Here is a 26,284-nt window from a genome sequence, read left to right as displayed (position 1 = left end):
CAAAGTATGTGGGGTCGGGATCAACCTCCAGTCAGTTTGAGGAGTCTGAGTCTGGCATTCTCGGGGGTGGTAACCCGGATGCCAAAGTCTTATCTAAGTCTTCCTTTTCTTTTGCTTTTGAGTTTGTTGTAACTGAAGAGCTGGACCTTATGAATGAGAACTCAGTCATTTATGGGTACTTCTCTATGCCACTTATTTATTGCATTAACCAAGACTTTCAAACTTTTAATGAAAACGAAGAGGAAGAAATTTCTTTGGCTTTGAAAAACTTGATTAATCTAGAAGAGGAGAGGTATATTAACCCTTGTGTTGATAAAATCATTGCCATTAATCTGGGTACTGAGAATGACCCACGCATGGTCCAGATCGGGTCTACGTTGTCTTCGGAGGAACACGAACACTTAGTCGCTTTATTAAAAGATTTCAAAGATGTTTTTGCGTGGTCCTACAAAGACATACCTGAAATCGATCCTGAGATCATACAGCATCGGATTCTTCTTGACCTTGAGGCCTAACTAGTCAAGAAAAAATTGCGTAGAATTTGCCCGGATTGGGCATTGAAGATCAAGGAAGAGGTTACCAAACAGATTGAAGCAAGATTCTTATTAGTATCTGAGAATCCGACTTGGTTGGCCAACATCGTCCCGGTGCCAAAGAATGATGGTAGAATTCGGGTTTGTGTAGATTTTCGGGACTTAAACAAAGCTAGTCCGAAAGACGACTTTTCATTGCCATACATTGATGAATTAGTAGACTTCATAGCTGGCCATGCATTGCTTTCCTTCATAGATGGATTTTTCAGGTATAACCAGATTCTGATGGCTTCCGAGGATAGAGAGAAAACCGCGTTCACAACACCATGGGGTACCTACTGCTACCGGGTTAATTATTCCATTTGGGTTGAAAAATGCTAGGGCTACTTATCAAAGGGCGACAACTACCATTATGCATGATATGATCCACAAAGAAGTCGAGGTGTACGTGAACGACATGATTGTCAAGTCGAAAGAAAGAGAAGGCCACTACACCGCCTTGGAGAAATTCTTTCAACGAATCAGAGAATACAGACTAAGGTTGAACCCACAGAGTGCACTTTCGGCGTAACGGCAAGAAAAATGCTAGGCTTTTTGATCACACAGAGGGGCATCGAAGTAGATCCTTCCAAAATCAATGCCATTTTGGAAATGCCACCATCAAAGACTGAAAATGAGGTGCGAGGCTTTCTAGGTAAAGTGCAATTCATAAGATGATTTATTTCCAAACTAAGCTTGACTTGTGAACCACTATTTGGCCTTTTGAAGAAAGGAAAGAAATTTCGATGGGATGATCGATGTCAAATCGCTTTTGAGCAAGTCAAACAGTACCTCCAGAATTTGCCTGTGTTATCCCTACCAGAGCAAGGAAAACCTTTGATTCTATACTTATCAGTGACGGACACAACCATGGGATTCATGCTAGTACAAGAATCTGAGGATAGGGTGGAGAAAGCATCTATTACCTGAGCAATAAAATGTTAGAGTATGAGACCAGCTACACACCGCTGGAGAAAGCTTGTCTAGCCTTGGTATGGGCTACCTGGAAGTTGAGGTACTACTTATTAGCTCACTCTGTAATCCTGGTTTCGCGATTGGATCCCATCAAATATCTCTTTGAAAAATCAGCGCTTACGGGTAAGCTAGCTCGTTGGTTGCTTCTCCTCTCCGAATTTGATCTCAAGTATGTTACTCGTAAGCCGGTCAAGGGAAGAGCTGTAGCAGAATTCCTAGCTGACCACCTGATAAAAGAAAATGAGGCAGTAGAATACTTGTTCCCGGATGAGGTCGTTCTGAATGTTAAAGAGGAAACCTGCACGATGTATTTTGATGGAGCATCCAACCAATATGGCTATGGAATAGGTGTATTGCTCTTAGCACCCGATAATTCTCATATACCTTTAGCTTTTAAACTCTGGTTCAAGGTGTCCAACAATGAAGCAGAATATGAAACGTGTATCCCTGGTTTAGAAGTCGCCCTAGAACTAGGGGCAAAAAGGTTGGATGTTATCAGAAATTTGAACTTGGTTGTCTCTCAAGCAAATGGATACTGGAAAGTCAAAGAAGAGAAAATGAAGGTTTATCACCAGACCCTTGACGTTCTGATTCCTAGGTTTGAAAAACTAACTTTTGCATATCTATTGAGAGAGAACAACAGGTTCGCTGATGCTTTAGCAACTCTATCTTCTATGGTAGACATTTCACTTGGAGTCTGGATGCGTCCGATTATCATTGAGCAGAAGTACACGCTGGCCTATAAAACTATCGCCGCAATAGATGAAGCGCAAGACAAGAACCCTTGGTACTATGATATCTAGAACTTCTTGGAAAATGAGGTTTATCCACCAGGGGAAAATGCTAAGGATAAAAGAGGAATACGGCGAATGGCCGTCCAATTTATCATTTGTGGAGGTAAACTGTATAAAAGAGGTCATCTGGGAATGCACAAGTTGTGTGTCGAAGAAGAGGAATCAAAGCGCCTGATAGAGGCCATCCATGGAGGAAACTGTGGAACGCATATGAACAGAGTGATGTTAGCCCGAAAGATTCTCAGGCAAATTTACTACTGGTCCACTATGGAGAAGGATTGTATTGGTTTTGTTCGGCGACGCCACAAATGCCAAATTCACGCTGATCGCATGAATATCCCGTCGTCAAAACTGTACAACATGACTTTGCTATGGCCTTTCTCGGTTTGGAGAATTGATGTTATTGGCACAGTCACACCAAAAAAATCAAATGGACATGAATACAATCTGGTAGCGATCGACTACTTTACAAAGCGGGTGGAAGCCCAGTCCTATGCAGTATTGACAGCATCGCATGTGGCTAAGTTCATCAGGAACAATATCATTTGCCAGTACGAGGTTCCAAATGAGATCATATCGGATAACGGCTCACACTTCAAGAAAGAGGCGATAGATCTGCTCAAAAAGTATAACGTAGCTTTTCACAAGTCATTGACTTACAGGCCGCAGACTAATGGAGCTGTTGAGGCTGTGAACAAGAGCATCAAGAAAATTTTGCAGAAGATGGTGGAAACCTATAGGGATTGGCCAGATAAATTGCCATTCGCACTCTGGGGCTATAGAACTTCAATCCGGACGTCTACAGGGGTAACTCCTTATTCTCTTGTTTATGACATGGAAGCTGTTCTACCAATTGAAATTGAAGTACCATCACTGCGGGTTATGGTTGAATGTCAGATAGCAGAGGCCGACTGGCAACATAGTAGATTTGAGGAGTTAATGTTGTTTGATAAAAGAAAGCTGAAGGCATTGTATCATGTCTAGGGCTACCAACGCAGAATTGCTAAGGCTTTTAACGAGAAGGTTAAGTCTAGGAATCTCAAGGAAGGAGATCTAGTGCTCAAAGACAACCGAGCTCCCATCCATGACTCTAGGGGCAAGTTCAGACCCAATTGGACTGGCCCTTACATCATCAAGTATATCTGGTCAGGAGGAGCAGTCATTCTCATGGACCTAGACAGCCTGGAATTTTCACAACCAATCAACATGGACAAGTTGAAGAAATATTACCCCTGAAAGGCTCGCTAGGCCGAAAATCCAAAAGGACGACCTAGGCAAAAGTTAAAGCATGAAAAAAATTAGAAATTACGAAAAATTGAGGTCGCAAGATTGAAAACCCTAAAGGGCGACTTTGGCAAAAGTTAAAGTGTAAAAGAAGAGAGTCAATACTCGAGTGAACCCAAACCGAACTACGTAAGGCCTGATTCCCAGCTTTAGGATACGTAGTAACTTCATCCTGAAGTTTGGTCGTAATTATCTCCAACTTAACTGTCCTGTCTGATCAGGTCATCTTTGTTCGTTATTTGTTAGTTCGGTTATAATCTTCGTTTTGGAAAGAAGAGTTTGTTACAATGCAGAGCAATAGCGATATGATTTGCCAATTTGGAGTTGTGCATCTTAAGGATTGATTTCGTGCGTGTCAAGCAGTGATCATTTTCAAAAGCAGTTTTGAAAAGTTTTAATCAAAGTTGATTTTTTCTCAAAATTTTACTTTTTACAATTTGGGACCAAAAGGAAAATTTTTATGCTCACAACTTCAATTTCATTGATTTCAATATCAAGTACATTCTTCAACTCTCTGATACAAATCAAAGTTGCTTTTACATAAAACTTGAAAAGAAAGGTCAAAGTAATAAAACTAGGGGCATAGATGAGTCAGGTGTCAATTATCTGCCTTTTGTTCACACCCGTGGAGTCTCTATGGTCAAAGTCAGCCCAATCTGTTCCTCGTCCCCGAGCCAAGCCAAGCACTCACTAGGAAGGATGTAACTGAAATTAAGGGCAGGGGCCAGAAGCCCTCTTGTTCTCCAAGCAGTGAGGTACTGAGTCGAGTTTGAAGCGCGAACGAGGAATAGAGCCGAATATTTTACTTCCTCAGTTGGACGAATCTAATTATGTCCAAACTGGCGTCTGAACCAAAAGGGGACGTAGAACACGCAGTGTATCAGACCCATCAATTGTATGCCAGGCTGACATGTCATACTGTAACTCATTTCGGCTAAATCAAGCCAAGAACAACGCCAAGCTATGTCAGCTGCGGATCGGCTACACATCCAGTCATACCAAACCCTTCTGAAGGGAAATCAACTAACTGTTGGCGAAAGGGGGAAGCTTGTAACGCCCTCAAAATAATAGATAAAACCCATCTCATTAGACATGCATTGATATAAAATAAGCTAACCATTTCTATTTATCAGAGTAATTCTATAACTGTATTACACGTTAACAACAAAAGCAAATGCCCTAAGGGCTTACAACTTTCCAAGTTAACACTTGGTTACAAAAAGAAGAGTACTAACTCAATACATATTAAGCCCTTGGCTTGAATTTACATGTAATACATCAAAATAAATAAAAGAAGAGTCTTCAACTCTCATCAACATCCAAGCTATGTCCTTGGAGGTGGCATACTACCTGTACCTGAAAATAATGTCCCATAAAGGGTGAGCCAACGCCCAGTAGAGATATGCTAAACACAGTATGAGCAATAACTAAGACATTAGCAATTGATAAATGTTCAATTTTCATAAACCAATTCATAACCCATTTCCATCTCATTACCACTACGTTCATGTTTCATTTCAGTTTCCATTTCTTATCAATTTCACAATTTACATTAATGGCTCAGAACCTGGCCAACTACTTATATGAGACAATGACTCATATTAAACATTTCCCATTATCACAATAGATAAACATACAAGTTGTATCAACATCTCAACAGGTAAGCATACAAGCTGTACCCACATTTCAACAGATATGCATATTAGCTATATCAACATTTCCAATGACAAGCATATGAGCTGTATCAACACTTCCAATGACAAGCATCTGAGCTGTATCAACACATTATCTGACAAGTATATGAGCTGTATCAGTGGAGTCCATCCCCTATCTCCTCCTAAACAGCATCCGGTTTAGAGGTCCATCCCCTATCTTCCCCTAAACCGTGGAGTATATCCCCTATCTCCTCCCACACACACAATGCATATATACACAAAGGTCATATACACAATCAATCACGTTAATGTATTCTGTCCACCGTCATATTCTATGACACATCCAATTGATTAGTTTTAGTTTGCCTAATCATCATGCATTGTCTACAACAATCAAAACTACCCTCCACCGGTAGCCCAAGCAATTATTTCTAAACAGATAATAAAAGCTCCAACAGATAAAATATCAATGTTTTCAAAAGTGAGCGATTTATAAATCCAACTCCATCATTTCACAACATAATGAGCCAATTTCATTATTTTCAACTCAATTCCATAAGTTCACAATTTTCCCAAATTAATTATACTAATTAATTTATTCAACCAAATTAGGATTTTCTACCACATTTCTCAATATTGACCCAATGGTCTAAATATCAACAACCAACATCAATAACACCATTTGAAACCCAAAATACATATTATGAGCCCAAAATCACAAATCCCTCTTTAACACATTTTGAAACCCTAAGTCCCAAAATTTCCCAAATTCAACACTTTATCAAAACAACTAAAAATCTAGGTTAAAGACCATAAGAGTGAGTAGGAATCCCTACCTCAAAGATGAGACCCAAAGAAGAAGATGGTGAAAACGAAGTTGCTCCAAACCACGAGTTTCTCGGATCAAAAGATAGCCATCGGCGATCAATAACCTTTTTGTAAAGGCCAAAGGTGAAGAAAACACCCTAGCTAGATCAATATCTAGAGAGAAGGCAAGGTTTTAGAGAGAGAGGCTCTCAAATGGCCTTTTCGGAAAAGTAAGAGAGAGAAAGGATGAGAAAAAGTGATTTAAAACCGCCTCACAGCCAACTGATATACGGCATTCCCGCTCGAGCGGAAAACACAACGCTCGAGCATCAAGAACAAAAACTAGGTTCGCTCGAGCACAAAAGGACCCGCTCGAGCTGCAAGACACAAGAATAAAGTAAACCCGCTCGAGCGCGAAAACCAGTCCGCTCGAGCGTAGATTTTCTGCTCCCAGAACTTACACCCAAAGGTACCACCTGCTCGAGCGCCAAAGTACCTGCTCGAGCGCCACCGCTCGAGCGTAAAGAAACCCGCTTGAGCATAAAAATCACACCTGCAGAAGTTTTGCAGGGACACGAAAAACTGGGAGTGTGCAATATCCGCTCGAGCGGAACGACCAAAAACCCGGCAACAAGATTTCAGACCAAGGTTCAACCCACCCGTTCGAAACAAGCCCAACACATCCTATAACTCAAACAAATGGAATTTAAGGATGACAACAAGATAGATACAGCTACCAACTTCACGGAACCGAGTCCGGAATACAATAGAACAGTAAAGGGACAACCGGGATCGCTATAACCTCCCTCCTTAAAGAATTTCGTCCCCGAAATTAAACACAAGTTTATTTTTTTTTAAAAAAAAAAAAAACAGGTTTTCTCCATTTTCAACAATATTACAACATAATATTAAACAACCCGACCCATTACCGGTCAATCCCATCTCTTTTCAAGAGGCAAAACACATTATTTAAAACAACTTGCATTATCAACATGAATTTCTTTGAAATTTACCACTTTCAACTCACTTTCCACAATTCAATCATACATGCAACATTTTCATCATGCTTGCATTCCCACGATACATTGAACATATGCAATGTTATACAAATTCCCATTAACCAAAACATTCACAATGTTTTACAACTTAAGACGTACACAATGCTCTTAAAGTTCAACAATATTACAGAATTTCATTACAAAATTACACATCGATAAACATGTCCGGATACTTCTCACGGACTTCCAACTCACGTTCCCAAGTGGCTTCCTCCACTCCATGATGTTTCCACAAAACCTTTACCAAGGGAATGGTCTTGCCTCGCAAGACTTGATCCCGCCTATCCAAGACCCGCACCGGTCTCTCCTCATACGAGGCATCCTCATCTACCTCCAAGTCGGTCCAATCTAACACATGGGATGGATCTGGCTCATACTTCCGAAGCATACTAACATGAAAGACGTCATAAACCCCGGACAATTGTGGTGGCAAAGCCAAACGATAAGCAACTTCCCCAATCCTCTTGAGGATCTCAAAGGGACCAATAAACCGAGGGGATAACTTCCCACTCTTCCCGAACCTCATCAAATCTCGCCTAGGTGATATTTTCAAGAAGACATGATCACCTACCTCAAATGCCAAAGGCCTCCTCCTACGGTCGACATAACTCTTTTGGCGACTCTGGGCCATAACAAGCCTCCTACGGATAAGCTCAACTTTCTCCGTCGTCTCCCTAACCAACTCCGGACCCAACAAAGGTGCATCACCCACCTCGGCCCAATACACTGGAGACCTACACGGTCGGCCATACAAGGCTTCGAACGGTGCCATACCGATGCTAGACTGAAAACTATTGTTGTAGGCAAACTCTACCAATGGCAAGTGCCTCTCCCACGTCCCACTGAAGTCCAGGACACACCCTCGAAGCATATCCTCAAGGATCTGAATAGTACGCTCGGACTGCCCGTCAGTCTGAGGGTGATAAGCCGTACTAAAGGTCAACCTAGTGCCCAAGGTACTCTGCAAACTCTGCCACAACCTAGCAGTAAAACAAGGATCTCTATCTGAGACGATCGTCACTGGGACCCCGTGCAATCTCACTATGTCCCGAATATACAAGTCGGCAAGATGATCTAACGAATCTCTCACGCGTATAGGAATGAAATGCGCCGACTTAGTCAACCGGTCTATAACCACCCAAATGGCATCACTACCTCGCTGAGTCCTCGGAAGACCAACAACGAAGTCCATAGTGATATGCTCCCACTTCCACTCGGCAATAGGCAAGGGTTGCAACAAACTCGCTGGCCTCTGATTCTCGGCCTTTACTTGTTGGCAAGTAAGGCACTTCGATACGAAAACAGCCACATCTCTCTTCATAACCCGCCACCAAAACTGGCGACCCAAATCCCGATACATCTTAGTGCCTCCCGGATGCACCGCAAGACGTGAATGATGGAACTCTCGGAGTACTTCCTCTCGGCAAGACTCCGGCACAAACAAACGGTCTCGGTATCTCACACTCAGGTCAGGATACACCGTCAAACCCTTCTCAGCCCTTCCATTTGAGATCCTCTCTCGGAAGGACTCTACCTCAAGGTCACCTCTCTGTACCTCTAACACTCGAGTCACAAGTGTAGGCTGCGCGACAACAGAAAACAAGGCCGCAGCCTCAACAGATTCGCCCAGATGCAAATCAAACTCGCCAAGTACACCCAACATCCCCCATTCCCGGATGGCTATACAAGCTACATCACTAATGGATTTCCTACTAAGGGCATCGGCCACAACATTGGCCTTTCCCGGGTGATAGTGTAACTCAAAATCATAGTCCTCAATGAACTCCATCCATCTCCTCTGCCTCAAATTCAAGTCCCTCTGTGTAAACAGGTACTTCAAACTCTTGTGGTCCGAGAACACCTCGAACCTCTCACCATAAAGGTAGTGCCTCCACATCTTCAAGGCAAAGATCACTGCTGCTAACCCTAGGTCGTGTGTAGAGTAGTTCTTCTCGTGTATTTTCAACTGACGTGAGCCATAAGCTACCACTTTCTCCTCTTGCATCAACACACAACCCAAACCCTCTCGTGAGGCATCACAATAAACCGCATAACCCAACCCTCTCTCCGGAATAATCAAAACCGGAGCGGTGGTCAATCTAACCTTCAACTCTTGGAACGACTTTTTGCAAGTCTCACTCCACACAAATTTGACCCCTTTCCGCGTCAATCTAGTCAACGGCGAAGCTAGCCTGGAGAAATCTTTCACAAACCGACGGTAATACCCAGCTAATCTCAGAAAACTGCGGATTTCAAACATACTCTTAGGCTGTGCCCAATCTTGCACTGCCTCAACTTTGGATGTATCTACAGACACTCCTTCCTCGGATACCACATGGTCTAAGAATTTCACCTCTCCTAGCCAAAACTCGCACTTCCCAAACTTGGCATACAGCCTATAGGCTCTAAGCAACTCAAGCACCACTCTCAAGTGTTCCTCGTGCTCCTCCTCAGAAGGCGAATAGATAAGAATGTCGTCCACGAAAACGACTACAAAACGGTCTAAGAATTCCCGGAAGATCCGGTTCATCAAATCCATAAAGACTGCCGGTGCATTGGTAAGCCCGAATGGCATCACCAGAAACTCATAATGGCCATACCGCGTACGGAATGCCGTCTTAGGAATATCCTCCTCCCTGACCCTCAACTGATGGTAACCCGATCTCAAGTCTATCTTAGAGAAACAATGGGAACCCTTCAACTGGTCAAACAGATCATCTATACGGGGCATAGGGTACTTATTCTTGACCGTTGCCCGATTCAACTTCTGGTAGTCTATACACAATCTCAAGGCACCATCTTTCTTTTTAGCAAAGAGGGTCGGTGCTCCCCACGGCGAAGCACTAGGGCGAACAAAACCCTTATCTAGCAATTCCTGGAGCTGAACTTTCAACTCAACCAACTCTGCTGGAGCAAAACGATAGGGTGTCATAGAAATCGGCGCTGTGCCGGGCACTAAATCAATAGAGAACTCTATCTCTCGGTGAGGTGGCAAACTAACGAGATCCTCGGGGAAAACATCCGAATACTCACAAACCACCCTCGGTAAAACAATCTGGGTCTCGTCACACTCACCACTCATAAAGCTAGCAAGTACATCACTAAGCTTATTCCGCCCTCGCGGATCATACATCGGTGGCAACATACTACCAACCCGATCCCCCAAGAAATGGAAACACTCCCCGCTCAAGGTACAAACCATGACCCTCTAGCGGTAGCAATCAATAACAGCCCGGTATGACGATAGCCAGTCCATACCCAAAATAACATCAAAACCCTTCATGGGCATGACCACAAACGGGAAAGGAAGCCTATGGTCGGCGACCTCTATATCACAACCCCTAACACCTTGTTTCAAGATCAACTCACCACCAATAGGCGATACCACACATATAGGAGATGCTAACTGTGCTAACTCCAATTCCAAAACAGATGCAAATGCAGCAGATACAAAAGAATGAGATGCACCCGTATCAATCAATACACTAGCAACCGAGTTGTAAAACAGAAAGGTACCTCTCACTACTGATGGAGCCGGTACTAGATCTTGCGCGGTAACAGCATACACGCGCCCTGTAGGCCCCTGATCCACCTGCTCACCTCTAGGAGCAAAAGACTGCTGCATTGACTAGGATGACGAAGCTCCCGGATTGGCCCTCGAGGCCTGCACAGACTGAGCTGGCTGATAACTCTGCGTCTGCCTAGAACCAGACGCTCCTGAAGTAGCACTCAACTGTGGGCAATACCTCTTCAGGTGCCCAGGCTGACCACACTGATAGCAAGACAAAGGCTGGCCCCTGCCCTGACTCTGGCCCTGAGGTCTAGCTAAAGAAGAAGCAGCTCGTTGACCCCTTCCCTTCTGCGGGCAAACCGAAGACTTGTGACCCAGCTGGCCACACGCAAAACAAGTCAAGCCTCCCTCACTACCTCTCCCAGAGCCCGTACTCGGCACTGGAAAGGTCGATCTAGCCACACCACCCTGAGACTGTTGAGGGTTAGAACCCCTCTGTCTCCTGCCGTCACCCTGACCATCATGGCTCCTCTTGGAGCCCCTCTGCCCCTCATCCTCCTCCTGCATCATAATCTCCATATGAGCAGCAGCATCCACCAAACGTCTGTACTCTCGGACGAAAGATCCACCAACCCTCAGCTTGAGGCCTCGCCTCAACTTCCACTCAAACTCAAAGCAACGGCGTTCCTCGGACGCCACTAGTTCAGGTGCAAACCTGGATAGACTAGTAAAAGTAGCCTCAAACTCGGCCACTGACAAGCCCTGCTGTCTAAGCTGGCAAAACTGCTCTTTCAGGTTCTCCCTAGCAGCTGCAGATAAAAACTTCTCCTGGAAAGCATTCACAAACGCCTCCCATGCACCACCAACACTGCCCTTCTCATACTTCCACCATTGACTCGTATCTCCCTTCAGCTGGAAGGATGCCAGGGTCACCTTCAAAGCCCCGTCCTCGATGCCCAGCATCTCGAACGTCTTCTCCATCTGTTCCAACCACTCGTCAGCCTTAAGTGGCTCCTTAGGATCCCCAACAAACTCGTCCGGGTTAGACTGGAAGAATTCCCTCTTCAAGAAAGAAGGCCCTGCCTCAGCAACCTGATTCCCAGCTCTAAGAATACCCAAAGCTCCCGCTATCTCTCGGGCCAAGGCGCCCATAGCCTGCTGACCCGCTGGCTCGGCCACGTTGGCCTGACCAACCCCCTCCTACACTGCCGGAACGTCATCCGGTAGAGGTACCTCCTGCCTACCACGCCTACCACCCCTACCACGCCCTCGTCCTGACATCCTAATAAAGGTAACCAAGACTATTAGCACATTCACAAATGTGCCGAAGCTATAACACTCGTGTCCTAATGCATGGACAACTGTAATTCACTCCATGTAAGTACATAAACACATAAGCACTTACGAATTTCATTTCCGGATAATGATCGTCCTGAGGCGTTACTAGAGTTCCGGTTAGAAACAGCATTAATCAGGTGCCTTTCCAACAAGACTCCCAGAAACTCAAGGATCCAATCAACATCTTAGAAACTACATTCCATACCCACATAGTCACATAAGCATGTTATCAATTAAGCACATAGCATATGAAACTACATCTAAGTCTCTATCAAGCGAGACAAACCCATTGTGATCCTAATCACTTCCCACGTACCCAAAGTATTCGAACCCGGTACGCTCTGATACCAAGTTGTAACGCCCTAAAAATAATAGATAAAACCCATCTCATTAGACATGCATTGATATAAAATAAGCTAACCATTTCTATTTATCAGAGTAATTCTACAACTGTATTACATGTTAACAACAAAAGCAAATGCCCTAAGGGCTTACAGCTTTCCAAGTTAACACTTGGTTACAAAAAGAAGAGTACTAACTTAATACATATTAAGCCCTTGGCTTGAATTTACATGTAATACATCAAAATAAATAAAAGAAGAGTCTTCAACTCTCATCAACATCCAAGTTATGTCCTTAGAGGTGGCATACTACCTGTACCTGAAAATAATGTCCCATAAAGGGTGAGCCAACGCCCAGTAGAGATATGCTAAACACAGTATGAGCAATAACTAAGACATTAGCAATTGATAAATGTTCAATTTTCATAAACCAATTCATAACCCATTTCCATCTCATTACCACTACGTTCATGTTTCATTTCAGTTTCCATTTCTTATCAATTTTACAACTTACATTAATGGCTCAGAACCTGGCCAACTACTTATATGAGACAGTGACTCATATTAAACATTTCCCATTATCACAATAGATAAACATACAAGTTGTATCAACATCTCAACAGGTAAGCATACAAGCTGTACCCATATTTCAACAGATATGCATATTAGCTATATCAACACTTCCAATGACAAGCATATGAGCTGTATCAACACTTCCAATGACAAGCATATGAGCTGTATCAACACATTATCTGACAAGCATATGAGCTGTATCAGTGGAGTCCATCCCCTATCTCCTCCCAAACAACATCCGATTTAAAGGTCCATCCCCTATCTTTTCCTAAACCGTAAAGTTCATCCCCTATCTCCTCCCACACACACAATGCATATATACACAAAGGTCATATACACAATCAATCAATACATAACATTAATGTATTCTGTCCACCGTCATATTCTATGACACATCCAATTGATTAGTTTTAGTTTGCCTAATCATCATGCATTGTCTACAACAATCAAAACTACCCTCCACCGGTAGCCCAAGCAATTATTTCTAAACAGATAATAAAAGCTCCAATAGATAAAATATCAATGTTTTCAAAAGTGAGCGATTTATAAATCCAACTCCATCATTTCACAACATAATGAGCCAATTTCATTATTTCCAACTCAATTCCATAAGTTCACAATTTCCCCAAATTAATTATACCAATTAATTTATTCAACCAAATTAGGGTTTTCTACCCCATTTCTCAATATTGACCCAATGGTCTAAATATCAACAACCAACATCAATAACACCATTTGAAACCCAAAATACATATTATGAGCCCAAAATCACAAAGCCCTCTTTAACACATTTTGAAACCGTAAGTCCCAAAATTTCCCAAATTCAACACTTTATCAAAACAACTAAAAATCTAGGTTAAAGACCATAAGAGTGAGTAGGAATCCCTACCTCAAAGATGAGACCCAAAGAAGAAGATGGTGAAAACGAAATTGCTCCAAACCAGGAGTTTCTCAGATCAAAAGATAGCCCTCGACGATCAACAACCTTTTTGTAAAGGCCAAAGGTGAAGAAAACACCCTAGCTAGATCAATATCTAGAGAGAAGGCAAGGTTTTAGAGAGAGAGGCTCTCAAATGGCCTTTTCGGAAAAGTAAGAGAGAGAAAGGATGAGAAAAAATGATTTAAAACTGCCTCACAGCCAACTGATATACGACATTCCCGCTCGAGCGGAAAACACAACGCTCGAGCGTCAAGAACAAAAACTAGGTCCGCTCGAGCGCAAAAGGACCCGCTCGAGCTCCAAGACACAAGAATAAAGTAAACCCGCTCGAGCGCGAAAACTAGTCCGCTCGAGCGTAGATTTCCTGCTCCCAGAACTTACACCCAAAGGTACCACCCGCTCGAGCGCCAAAGTACCCGCTTGAGCGCCACCGCTCAAGCGTAAAGAAACCCGCTCGAGCGTAAAAATCACACCTGCAGAAGTTTTGCAGGGACACGAAAAACTGGGAGTGTGCAATATCCGCTTGAGCGCAAAAGGACCCGCTCGAGCGGAACGACCAAAAACCCGACAACAAGATTTCAGACCAAGGTTCAACCCACCTGTTCGAAACAAGCCCAACACATCCTATAACTCAAACAAACGGAATTTAAGGATGGCAACAAGATAGATACAACTACCAACTTCACGGAACCGAGTCTGGAATACAACAAAACAGTAAAGGGACAACCGGGATCGCTATAAAGCTCGTGCCGAGTACTCAGGGCAAGGGTCTACTACTTTCAATTTGTCCATGAACCGTACCTGAGACAGGATAAAAAAATAAGAGAGACTAAAGAATAGAGAGATATACGTTGAGAGAAAAGTAAAGAAGGGGTTTTGAGAGAAAAACAGAGTTTAAGTGTTGAGTGATATTAGAATCATAAATCAAAAGGGTGGAAATCATACCTGGAGAAGTAGCGGACTCCCTGTAAACTTGGTGGTTTCCCGCCGATGAATAGCATCCAAGCCCATTAAGGTTTCGGCCAGTGCCAAACCAATACAACTCTTACCTTCTTTTATACATTGGGCCACTTCGATCAACTGGATACTGGCTCCACCATAACTAGGGGCAATTGGGAATTGCGCAAGTAAGCATAAACAGAGAGCATGTTGTCGGTGGCTGCACCAAAGAAGGTCACTCCTATCTCCAATAGCAGAAAACCGATGAACTAAACTGAGGATGTCCAGCTCCCCATCATATGCCAAAGACCAAGCCTCATGCACTGATAATCTACACTTCCACCCCAAAGCTTGGGCATGGTCAAAACGGGGTTGAGGCATGATTGCTTTGCCACGCCGAGATTCCATCAATGCTTGAAATTCTTTGAGTGTTAGATACATCTCTTGTGATTCAAAGCGAAATACATGTGTAACCGAGTTCCAATATCGAACTGCGGCGTGGAGAAATGGAAAGCAAAGCGAAGCACGATTCAAAGGAAAAAGGGCATTTAGGCTGAAACTGCAAAAATTCACATTTTTCGAGCCATCCAAAGTAACTATCTAGACTCGGAGCCTATTGATGGGCGGCATCTCCATCTTGAGCGCAAAATATAAACAGCATGGGAGCACCATTTATAGCATTTTAGAAGGAGCAGTGCATGACAGCTAGACAACATTGACCGACCTCTTTTTGAGGACCGGCCGAGTCTAGGTGGTGTTCTAGACCAGTGCAGATGCAGCAAAGGCTGGCCCTTTGTTCTGGCATGTCGCGACTATGTTTTAAGTACTATTTCATTTGTACCAAGTCTCTTTCAGTATTTTCAAGTTGTTTTCATTTCGTTTCCTATTATCAAATTATAATTTACATACTTGTACGGTTGTGGGTCGTTATTCGATTCAAGAACGAATGTAAAAGCAGGTATTCACAGTTTGAAGTCCTGTACGATGCTATTATTCATGACATGCTATTCATCACACATTATGCGAGGAGATCATCCAAAAAAACTTTTCTTTCATAAACTGGTGGGTCCAACCCCGATCATGAGTCTATCTGAAGCTAGTGTTTAAACTATAAAAAAAAATAATAAATAAATAAAAACATCAAGTGCGCCTAGTGTTCACACCATCTTTCCTTATTCATTTTGTGCATCTATTGCACTTGCATCAATCGCACTCATTCACTTTGTGCATCTAGTGCACACTTTCATTACAATTGTGCATTTGTGGTACAGTGTCGTACCTTTCTCTTGTACCTTAGGATGCTTGAACCACGAGCCTGGGCGTGTTTTATCTCAGGACGCATGAAGCGCAAGCCCGAGCGATTTGTCTTTATCTCAGGACTCGTGAAACGCAAGCCTAGGCGAGTTTTATCTCGAGACGCGTGAAGTGCGAGCCCGAGCAGTTTGTCTTTACCTCAGGACGCGTTAACCGCGAGCTTGGGCGTCTTTTATCTCAGGACGCGTGAATTGTGAGCTTAAGCGGTTTTTCTTTATCTCAAGATGCGTAAACCGCGAGTCTGGGTGTGTTTTATCTCGGGACACGTGAAGCGCGAGCCCAAGCGATTTGTCTTTATCTCGAGACTCGTGAACCGGGCGCCTAGGCGTGTTTTATCTCGGGACACGTAAAGCACGAGCCTGAGCGATTTGTCTTTATCTCTGGATGCGTGAACCGTGAGCCTAGGCATGTTTTATCTTGGGAAGCGTAAAGCGCGAGCCTGAGCGTGTTTTGTCTCGGGACACGTGAAGCGTGAACCCGAGCGGTTTGTCTTAATCTCAGGATGCGTGAACCACGAGCCTGGGCATGTTTTATCTCGAAACGCGTAGAACGTGAGCTCGAGTGGTTTGTCTTTATCTCAGGACGTGTGAACCGCAAGCCTAGGTGTGTTTTATCTTGAGACGCATGAAGCGCGAGCCCAAGCGGTTTGTCTTTATCTCAGGACGCGTAAAATGTGAGCCTAGGCATGTTTTACCTCAGGACACGTAAAACGAGAGCCCGAGCAGTTTGTCTTTATCTCAAGATGCGTGAACAGTGAGCCTGGGCATGTTTTATCTTAGGACGCGTGAAGCGTGAACCCGAGCAGTTTGTCTTTATCTCAAGACGCGTGAACAGCGAGCCTGGGCGTGTTTTATCTTGTGACGCGTGAAGCGCGAGCCCGAGCGGTTTGTCTTTATCTCAAGACACGTGAACTATGAGCCTGGGCATGTTTTATCTCGGGACGCGTGAAGCGTGAGCCCAAGCGGTTTGTCTTTATCTCAGGATGCGTGAATCGCGAGCCTGGACGTGTTTTATCTCGGTACACGTGAAGCGTGAGCCCGAGTGGTTTGTCTTTATCTCAGGACGCATGAACCGCGAGCCTATGCGTGTTTTATATGACATGTGAAGCGTGAGCCCAAGCGGTTTGTCTTTATCTCAGGACACGTAAACATCAAGCCTGGGCGTGTTTTATCTCGGGACACGTGATGCGCGAGCCCGAGCGATTTGTCTTTATCTCAAGATGCATGAACTGCGAGCCTAGGCATGTTTTATCTCGGGACGGGTAAAGTGCGAACTCGAGCAGTTTGTCTTTATCTTAAGATGCGTGAATCGTGAGCTTGGGTGTGTTTTATCTCGGGATGCGTGAAGTGCAAGCCTGAGCGGTTTGTCTTTATCTCGAGACGCGTGAACCGTGAGCCTGGGCATGTTTTATCCCGAGACGTGTGAAGCGTGAGCCTGAGCGATTTGTCTTCATCTCCAGACGCGTGAACTGTGAGCCTAGGCATGTTTTATCTTGGGACACATGAAGCGTGAGCTTGAACGGTTTGTCTTTATCTCAGGATCCATGAGCCGCGAGCTTGGACGTGTTTTATCTCGGGACACATAGAACGCGAGCCCGAGCTGTTTGTCTTTATTTCAAGACGCGTGAACCACGAGCCTGGACATGTTTTATCTCGGGACGCGTGAAGTGCGAGCCCAAGCAGTTTGTCTTCATCTCAAGATGCGTGAAACGTGAGCCTGGGCTTGTTTTATCTCGAGACGCGTAAAGCGCGAGCCCGAGCGATTTGTCTTTATCTCAAGACGTGTGAACAGTGAGCCTGGGCATGTTTTATCTTAGGACGTGTGAAGCCGGAGCCCAAGCGGTTTGTCTTTATCTCAGGACGCGTGAACCGCGAGCCTGAGCGTGTTTTATCTCGTGACGTGTGAAGTGCGAGCCCAAGCGGTTTGTCTTTATCTCAGGATGTGTAAACCGGGAGCCTGGGCGTGTTTTATCTCGGGACGCATGAAACGCGGGCCCGAGCAGTTTATCTTTATCTCAGGATACGTGAACTGCGAGCCTGGACGTCTTTTATCTCGGCACACGTGAAGCACGAGCCCGAGCGGTTTGTTTTTATCTCAAGACGCGTGAATCGCAGGCTTGGACGTATTTTATCTCGGGATACGTAAAGCGCGAGCCTGAGCAGTTTCTCTTGTATCTCAGGACGCGTGAATCGTGAGCCTGGGGGTATTTCATCTCGAGACGAGTGAAGCGTAAGCCTGAGCAGTTTTTCTCCTCTTCTCACGATTTCAGTGTGATTAGAATATCTCAAGACGCGTGAACCACGTGTTTGGGCGTGTTTTGTCTTTATCTTGGTACACGTCAGCAACCCCGAGTGGTTTTCATTTCTTGATTTCTCAGGATGCGTGAAACGTAATCCTGAGCGATGTTTTCTTTCCCCGTCCAGTGTTTTGGCATGGTTAGAATATGATTTAGATTTATTCATTTTAAGCTTAAAGCTGCTCATTCATATGTTGCATCTGTTATTACTTTGCATCTTCAGTACATGATCATAAGTTTTGAAATAGCCGGCTTCGCGAAGCGTGTGAGTCCAACTTTCAAGTGCATATCACTTGCATTCTGTCCCTAAACTACGCAGGTTTGATTCCTTGTAAAAGGATACGTAGGCAACCCTCGAGTTCAACCAACTGCATCTGTATTTTGTTTGTTTGCCCAAGTCTTGCGGCCTTGTCAAAATGGGTCATCTTTAGGCTTTGACATTCACTCACGTCATTTTATGACTCCGAGTTCTGTCAAAGAGGGGCAACTGTAGACACCCTATTTTGACCGGCCCTAAGACTTGGGCACTTTCTTTTGATTACCTAATGATAACAATTAGAATGTGTTTCTCACAGAACCCTCAGTAAGAGAGATAGAATTTGAACTTTAATTCCAACCTTCACCATTATGGCCAAATTGTTTTAAAGTACTAAATATTTCATTAGTTTAGTATTTTGTAATTTTGCATAATTTTATATGTTTGTTCATATTTTTGGTGTTTCTATATAAATTGGTATAAATTATATATTATATATATTATATTATATAATAAAACTAATTGATGTCGGTCAGCTCGGCTGCCGACATCAAACATATATGTATTAAATATTATATTATATATGATTATATTCTATGTTTTTGGCTATATAAAGAGGGGAGGTTGTGATTACAGGAGAGGTTTTTTTATTACAAGAGAGGTTTTTTTTATTAAGATGATTCAAGAGAGTTAGAGAGAAAGAAGAGTAATTTTGTCTGCATTTCAATCTTGAGCTAAAATACTTCCAAGCTTCCATAGCTATTGAGGATTTAAGAACACACTTCCTACACTTAAGGGTGATCAAGAGGGAGTTTGTAAACTAAGGCGTTCATCCTTTCCTTGGAAGGTGAATTTCACAAACCTTTCATTTTCTTGCATTTCTTACTTATTTTGCTCTTTTGCTTTGATTTATTGTTATATTGTATATTTTTGTAATCTAATTGAAAATGGTGAATTGAAGTCCTATATATGTTGTTTTTAGCATGAGAAAAAGACCTTCTATGCTAAATGGTTTAATCTCTTCGGAGGTTCATTACCAGGACATTACATCTCTCTCATGCCAAGAACAACTTCCCGTTTGACGCTTTTCTCCTTTTAGAGCACTTAATAATCACTTCGGACAAATGGACTAAAAAAATGAAAATGACTAAGAAATTGATTTAAAAGCAATCAACATACATAAGAAAATGAGTCATATTGCTTGGGCTTGGCTGGACGTTATGCCGAGTCTTTTGTGTCAAGGCTTGTCTAAACACCAATTCATGATGTTTTAGATGAATCTTAAAGTGTCACTTATCATCCATTTCTTTAAATTGAGAGTGATTTCAAATGGTTAATAGTTATTCAAAATATGAACTAGAGATCTATGCTTAATGGCTTAATCTCTATAGAGGTTCATCGCTAACAGTATAATCTCTCTTTCATATTAAGAATTATTTCTTATTTGGCACACTTCTCATTTAGTGGACATAATCATCACCTTGGACTTAATGAATTAGAGAATGGAAAGGACTAACAAAAATTGCTAAAATGAATCAACCCACATAAAGAAAATAAAGTATATTGCTTAGATTCGGCTGGACATTAGGCCGAGTCTATTGTGTCAAGGCTTGTGTAAACATCAATTCATGATGATGTTTTAGATTAACTTTGAAGCATCTCTACCTCCCTCTTTGACTTCAATCTATGATAGGAGGGAGGGGTGGTTCCATTCATTCATTAATTTTTGTCCAAATTATACCCAAAATCATTAAGCAATCAACTTGCTCATTAATGATTTTGAAAACAATTTCACCCTTCTCTCAAGGTTTTCCAATGATAGAGAAGTGTGAGAGGGACAAACAAAATTCGGAACACTCTGTCTACACTATTTTCACCTGAGGCACGAATAAACAGTCTTTTACAAAAAAATAAGGCATGATCGGATTTATTTGAGCTCAAGTCGATTGCGGGTCAGTCAGACCCCAATATATGGCAAACCGTACACTTTTAGTTAGCAGTAGTATTGGAATAGTGACTGAGGGTGAAATAAAACAGTTCCCAACAAGGCAAGGCAGACAGAGTGGCGTCCGAAGAGCATCACGCAAGCATTGCATATGTATTGTTGTTATAATAAATTAGACAGCCCTTTTAATTGTTTATTCATTTGGATTTGTAATAAATAGTTAATTTGGACACTCAGACATTCGGACCCTCCTCTGTGAGGGCGCAATTTTGTAATAATGTATATGTCTTCCAATCCCACGTCTTTCTCCTTTTTATTTAATCGCTTATAATGGTTAGATTAGGGACATCATGTTTTATTTAGTATTATTCGTGTTTGCATCCACTTGTCTTACATGCACCGGGGCTCGGTTCATCATTTTAAATTGCTTGTTTACATACTTCTTTGAATACATGTTAAACTGCATACTATCAAATTGATTCATATGCCATATTAGTAGCCGAGCCTATTTAATTGCATATCGTATGTGCTACATTAGCCATATTGCATAGTTAGGATCATGCATTTTTCTAACTAGTTTCTTTTTTGGCTTGCTTGCCATGAGGCTAAATGCTTAATTGATAAACTGCTTGAATGCCTGTGGATGAAGGCTATTTGCTTAAATTGGAATAATTTGAATAATGTTCATATGCGATCACTTTTTCAAGTGGTACATATTCAAAGCACTTTTGTTTTTCAAAACAAACATGAATCAAGTATTCCAATATTTGCAAAATTAGTCTATAATTGTATGCATCGCATAGTAAAGTTAGCCTAATAATCGGAACAAGAGCATGCAATATGAATAAGAATTGCATCATGATTAGTAAAGGCCGATCTTTGATCGGGCGAGTGGGGGTGCTCAAATGCATTCATGACCTTCCCCTCTCGTACCTAAGTTCCTGAACCGAGACAATCATGGTGATGAAGGATAAGTGGCCTTCGGCACGAGTCATGGGTTTCCTAAATTTCCCAAAACAAAATATTCAGGTGGTGACTCTGTAAATCTAGCAAAGCAGTCCATTTTTGGCATTTGATTCAAACATCGATTTTTCAAAAAGAATTTCCAGATTTGGACTCTTTTTTGTGTTTTCAGTATTTCACATGGCACTTGTGAAATCAAATTCAGAACCACAAGTGGAGTCTGAACTGTAAGGGCTATTCATTCTTCCGAAAGGAAGCACGAAAAGCCGAGCTGCACAAGTAAGTAAAAGGGAAAAAGACATAGGGTTTGGAAGACATATAACTTATTACTACATTGCCCTCGTGCAAGAGGATGCAAATCAAAGTCCCAAAAGTCCGAATTAGACTAATTATTACAAAATCAAATGAATAAATAAGCGAGGCTAATTAACTAGCTAACTATGCTATTACAACAAGGATAACCACGATAAATAAACTTGCCATTTAAACTAATTAGCTACAATAATTACAAAGGGACAATAATAATTACAACACTTAATAATTAACGAGACTAATTACAATAAACAATATTAAATTAATTACAACAATGATCATAATGTAAGCAAGGATGCGCAAGGATTGCATGCATGCACATGCACAATGTTCAAGAACAGCTCTGTCTGCCCCAAGCTTGCTCTGTTTCACCTCAGCCACTGCCCTCTGTTTTCTTTAAAAATACACTGCTAACCAAACATTGAGGACCGACTGGCCCTCAATGAAGCCCGATTGGGCCTAAAGAAGGTCGGTCGTGCCTCAATTTTGTGTAAAACTCTATTTTATGTTCTGAAGTGAAAACAGTGCAAATAGAGTTGCTCAAGCTCTATTTGTCCCTTCCTTCCTTCTTTGTCATGGGAAAGCCTCGAAAGAAAGTTAGAATCGTTTCCAAAACCATCAATGAGCAAGTTGATTGCTTGATGATTTCCGATACAATTTTGGACAAAACTTAATGAATACAATGAATATGACCACTCCTCCCTCTTTATCATGAAATGAACTCAAAAAAAAAGGAAGTAGAGATGCTTCAAAGGATCATCAAAACGCCATGAATTAGCGTATGGCCACTCTTGACTCGATAAACTTGGCATAACGTCCAGCCAAACCCAAGCAAGATGACACATTTTCTTTATATGTATTGGTTGCTTTTAAGCCAATTCTCTTAGTCATTTCCATTCTTTAGTCCGTTTGTCCAAAGTGATGATTAAGTCCTCTAAAAGGAGAGAAACGTCAAATGGGAAGTAATTCTCAACATGAAAGAGAGATTATGCCATTGACAATGAATCTTCGTAAAGATTAAGCCATTAAGCATGAATCTCTAGTTTATGTGTTGAATGACCGTCAACCGATTGAAACAACTCTCAAATGAAAGAAAGGAATGGCAAATTGATTCTTAAAATGAGGTTATTAATATGAGAGTTAGACAAAGAAAAGCTAAGAACAACATAATACAAGCTATGTACAAAGACCAATGCTACAACAAAGGAACTAATTAAAACTTAAATCAATTAAATAGATTAGGACAGCCCTAAAATAGTCTCTAATGAGCCAAAACAGTGGCTAAAAATGCATGAAAAGAACTCAAAAAGCTTAAACAAAAAAGTGAAGACACTAAAGCTATGTAAGCAAAAACAAGGAGGGGTAGCCAACCCCTCCAATTTCAAGAGTTCAAACCATATTTTTTTGCCTTAGTTCAACTCTGAAAATCAGTTCAAAAATCAAAGGAAAAGAGTGTAAAGGAACCAAGGGTTGAGTTATGAAGATAGATGTAAACAAGGGTGTTAACCTTACCACCTTTGTTAGTTTATCGAAACCCAAGTTCCAACACTTAAAATGGATGCAAAACAACCCAAGAATACAAGAAATAGATAGAAATGAAGTAAACAAAAACAAGAACAAAAGTTACAAGCTTATACCTCTCAAAAAGGAGTAAGCTTGGTTAATGATCAAACTCACTCTTAACACACTCTCAAACTTAAATTATACTTTTCAAGGGTCAACCAAGGCTCTAAGATGACAAGTCAAGGTTGTGTATGGCATATATAGATAATACAAGGAAGGTAGGTTAACTCAAAGATAGCTTGCAATAAAAGAAGGAGGAAGAATGAGCTCTCTCTATGTGTGTAGGCTTTCTCTCAATTGTTCAACCCCCAAAACAAAGGTATATGGTCGTATTTATAGAATTTAAGCAAGAAACATCACAAATATCTTCAAAAATGGGTAGCTGGCAGCCTCCCGCCCAAAACAATGTTTCTCGCTACTGAAGCCCGACCAGCCCTCAATGAGGCATGGTCGGGCCTTAATGAATTCCCTTGTTTTTTGTTTCAGCCTCAACATAAGGTGTACAAATGAATTTCTTGGGTATGATTAGTGGGAATATGGAAAGTTTGGGGTTGTTTCGAAGCTTAAATAAGGCTCCTTCGTTAAGACCTCAAACCATGCATAATATCACTTTCATCATCGAGTGTACCGAGTGAAGTGCTTGAGCCTTGCGATTGGTCAAAAATAGGGTGTCCACACTTGCCTCCCCTGATTTCATTGCACTAGACAGGTTAGCCAAGGTATCGGCATGACTATTATCATCTCGGCTAAACTGCTGTAGTCGACAATCCTGAAACAATGTTAGCAGTCTAATAACTTCTTTGACATAGGCTATCATTCTTTCATCTCGAGTTGCATACTCATCTATTGCCTGATTCACAATAAGTTAGGAGTCACAGAAGACAACTACCTCATCGGCTTCCATTACTGCTGCTAACTTTTACCCCTCGATCAGTGCCTTATACTCTGCTTCATTGTTTGAGGCCTTGAACCCCAAACAAGTAGACTGCTCTAACATTCGCCCATCTGGCGATACTAACACTACTCCTACCCCCGCTCCTTGACGGTTTGAACTTCCATCAACAAACAGGAAAAAGGAGTTGCCGATGTAGATGTCGCAGGGCTTTGGTTTCTCTTCTTTCTCCTATTTTTCTTGAGTGGGGTTCTTAGGCCCCAGTTGGGTTTCTTCTTACTCCCTTGGGCATCCCAAGTAACGGCTCACCGGTGTCCTACGTGAGATGGCACCAGGGGTGAACTCGGCCACGAAGTCAGCCAGAACTTGGCCTTTAATTGCTATTCTGGGCCTAAACTCCAAGTCATATTGGCCCAACACTACTACACATTTGGCTACCCTGCCTATTAGATCTCTTTGCTGCAACAGGCACTGTAAAGGATGCTCAGTCAGTGCCACAATCTTGTGGGTTTGGAAGTAGTGATTTAGTTTTTTTGAAGCCATCACCAGGGCTAGTGTTAATTTTTCCAGGGGTAAGTACCTGGTCTCTACACTTGCTAAGGTTTTACTCACATAGTATACTGCCCTTTGTTCTCCCTTCTCTTCTCTGATTATCATGACACTTACTGCGTGCTCTGAAATTGCTAAATATAGTAGCAATTCTTCTCCAAGCATTGGATTTGACAGAACTGAAGTTGTTGTCAGGTACTTTTTCAAGTCGGCCAAGGTGACATCGCACTCTTCCGTCCACAAAAAATCTGTGGCCTTCTTTAATAAACTAAAAAATGGCATACACTTATCTGAACATCTGCGTATAAACCTGTTCAGGGCTGCGGCCCTTCCGGTCAACATCTGTACTTGTCTTGCCAATGTCGAGCTCTTCAAGTCAAGGAATGCCTTGATTTGATCTGGGCTTGCCTCAATGCCCCTTCTAGTAACCAAGTATCCCAGGAAATTACCAGACCCGACTCCAAATGCGCATTTCAATGCATTGAGTCGGAGTCGATATGTTCTCAGGATATCAAAAACTGTCTTCAAGTCAGCTAGGTGATTCTCAGGTTCTTTGGTTTTCACGACCATGTCATCAATGTATACTTCTATTGTTTTGCCGATCAGAAGTCTGAACATCTTGGTTACCAACCTCTGGTAAGTTGCTCTTGCATTTTTCACCCCGAAAGGTATCACTCTATAGCAATACAGCCTTTCAGGGTGATAAATGCAGTCTTCTCCTCGTCATGGGGGTACATCGCTATCTGGTGGTACCCTCTATAAGTATCCAGGAAGCTCATCCTTCAATGTCCTAAAATGACATCTACTAACTGATTGATCTTGGGTAGTGGGAAACTGTCTTTGGGACAAGCCTTATTCAGGCTAGTGTAGTCTACGCAGACCTTCCACTTCCCATTCTTTTTTTTCACAACTACTATGTTAGACAACCAAGTTGGGTAATTCATCTCCCAAATAGCCTTGACTTCCAACAGTTTGTCCACTTCCTCCTCTACTGCCTCCACATGAATCAACGTCGGCCTCCTTGCCAGCTGAATGACAGGTTTAGCTAACCTATCTACATTGAGCCTATAGCAAGAGACCTCGGGGTCAATGCCAGGCATTTCATACGGCGTCCAAGCAAACACTTCTATGTTTGCTCGCAAGAAAGTCTTCAACTCTCTATCCTCCTTCTCAACTAAGCCTAAGCCAAGAAGGAAGAAGCACCCTTCTTCATCTTCTTTTACCAGAATCTTCTTCAAGGCTTTCTCATTCTTGTTGGCCGGTTCTTTGCCAACGTCCTCCAAGACCTCCATGTCCTCGTCTTCAATTTCTATTGTTTCTGTCTCTCGCACGTTGCAGGTGGATTTCATTGCTACCATGGAGCAATTTTTTACTTACACCTGATTCTCTCTGACCTCCTCAATTCTA

This window comes from Camellia sinensis, chromosome 8 (assembly GCF_055761805.1).
Source record: "Camellia sinensis isolate YWXY chromosome 8, ASM5576180v1, whole genome shotgun sequence".
Classification (NCBI taxonomy): domain Eukaryota; kingdom Viridiplantae; phylum Streptophyta; class Magnoliopsida; order Ericales; family Theaceae; genus Camellia; species Camellia sinensis.
This window is presented reverse-complemented; position numbering follows the sequence as displayed.